This window comes from Helianthus annuus, chromosome 1 (genome assembly GCF_002127325.2).
Source record: "Helianthus annuus cultivar XRQ/B chromosome 1, HanXRQr2.0-SUNRISE, whole genome shotgun sequence".
Lineage (NCBI taxonomy): Eukaryota > Viridiplantae > Streptophyta > Magnoliopsida > Asterales > Asteraceae > Helianthus > Helianthus annuus.
Window position 1 is genome coordinate 66566756 of NC_035433.2, and position 2780 is coordinate 66569535.

The following is a 2780-nucleotide window of genomic DNA, read 5'->3' on the forward strand; positions in this document are numbered from 1 at the left end:
AAAGAATGCAATAAATTATAGTATAGAGGCTAGATGTGTAACTCGGTGTCCTATATAAACACCTTTCTTATGTAAATCCAAATACAACTCAATGCAAGCCTTTTTATCTCTATATCGTGTGACATCCGCCACCCTTTGAAGGCTGATCTTGCTCTTTGATGTTGTTTGATGACTTATCAAATATACGAAAACAGATAAACGAGAAATGTATGTTCTCACTGATATAGTTTCTTAGGCCTTATAAAGTATACTACGTATAAGGTTTCAGCTTTGCATCGATAAATAGATAATGTGTTTAATATCTAAGATTAAAACACAGTATATTAGTAGACGAAGTTATAGAACCTAGAATAAATTAGATATATAAACATAGGTTCAAAAACATAAGTTAAATAAGAAGGCAAATTCTAGTTAAAAATAATAACAATTATTATTTCTTGTAAATAGTTGTAACAAATTTTAGTATGCATAAATGATATGTTAATTACAAGACGTGGAACTCAAAGTGTTCAATTGTTATAACAACGATGAAAGCTGAACCCGACCTTGTGGTCGATGTCTCATTTGTCTATGCAATGTTGATTTCATATTTTTATACGTTTATTTTCTGATTGTTATTGTACGGGTATAACCAAAACAACCTTTAATATGTATATGATGCATCATATTTTTTTTTGTGACAAACTAAACAAATTAAAAATAATAGGGATAATCTAAACTCACAACTTATTAAACTTTGAGGTCACTTCAATACATGATTTATGGTTGTGTATAAGCTGATCTTCTTCATCTCACATTTGTTTTTAGTACTTAATTTATTTTTGAACGGCAATTTTTAGCACCTTAATTTCACCCTTATCTTATATTTACAAGGATTTAAACCCACAACCTCACATTTGTAAGAGGAGACACCATGCTACTAGACCCATAATTACTTGATTATTTTCATGTTTGAAGACACATTTAATTATTTCAATTATTAGTGACATCATTTAATGCCTACTTATCTAGCTTCTTGATGTTTAAAGGGTCAAAACTTATTTCACATGGCAAATACACACCCAACACACATTTATAATGGTTAATCCATATACGGGTGGTCCATTGAAAATGATTAGAAAACATGTTAATACTCTTTGATCACCACTATTCACTACCATTCACATTTAACAAGAGGAGTTTGATTTTTACCCTAGCCGCTAGGCAGAATATAAGGGAGATGTGATAAAGTTCTTCGTCTTGCATATCCCCGATGGATGTAGGCCATGGGATCTCGCAACAACGTTTAGAAGCTACGGGGAAATCGATGATGTTTATATTGCAAGGAAAAGGAATAAAGAATGTTATAACGTTATGAGACCGTTGGTACTTGAGTTTTATAGTTTAGAGCTTATTTGTAATAGTTAGATAGACTAGAGGGGCCAAAACTAAACATTTTGTAATCTGTCTAATTAGTGGCGGCGTATTAAGTTCCCAGCGTAATTGTTAATTACGCTTGGTAGTCAGATATTATATATAATAGTGCACCACTCCTTAGGTTTCCAAGTTTCTTGGACTAAGGTGGTTTTGTGTTTATCATTGCGCAATCTTCTGATTCTTGTACTTTAATCTGATATCCAGGCTACTTGATTGTTATTATCATTATGGGATTACTAATCAACCTTGGTTGATTCATCTTTAGTCAATATTCTTCATCTCATTCTTGGTTTTTCTTGGTTTTATCACTCAAACACCTAATCAATAGGTGTTTGTGTGTGTGTCAATCGTTACCACTGTGATCTAAAGCTAATTTGGGACTCACAATTTGGTATCAGAGCCTTTGCGCTCTTGATTGATTGATATTTGTTAAGATTTTCAAGCTTTTGAAGGTTTTTAAAGGTTTTTCAAAGTTTTCAAGTTTTTCAAAAGTTTTGGGTTCAAATGGCTTGATTTGGTGTGTTTAATCATTGGGTTGTTGTTAATCAGTTCTTATAATAGCATTTGGGTCATTTTGATACAAAATACCATGATTTTTGGGCTATTTTTGTGTGATTAGAGGGTTTTTGTTCTTACTAAAACCCTTATGGGCGTATTTAAGTTTGAAGGCGACGTAGATAACTTTGAATACAACGTAAATACACTTGAAGACCACGTAATTGTATTTACGCCAGTCTTAAATCATCGTATTTGTCTAGTTAGCATTTTTATCCGAAGGCGACTTCGGGGTTAGTGATAAAAATCTTTTGCTATTTTATCACGGTGTTCGGCGTTTTTAGCCAAGTCTTTGTGTGTGTTTGTTCTGTCAGCGTATTTGCTATCGCCGCCGGTCCAAGCAACTAGTTAACTCCAACTAGCGTACTTGTATCATCGAGGGTAATTAAGTATTTGGACTGAGAACTAAAAAACCAGCGTAATTACCTAAAACCAGTGTAATTACCAAAACGTGTGTAATTGTTAATTACAGTGGAAATTAACTACGCCGCCGGATATACGTTAAATTATACATTTTTTTATCCCACAATTACTTATGTTTTAAGCGTTTTTTACTGAAACTGCGATGTTTAGGTACCAAATTGGGCACTTTTCCAATTTCAGGTCTTAAACAATGTGCAAATGACAAATCTGATGAAAACGGGGCGATTTAAGGACATTTCTGGTGAAAATGGCAAGATTCTAGTGGACTACCAGATCATACACGATCGTGCGGTCCACATGCACTACCGTGCATGATCTCCGACCCCGAAAGCACTGCCAGTGCAAGAGGCGGTGCTGTTGTTTACTCGGAACACACGACCGTGCGA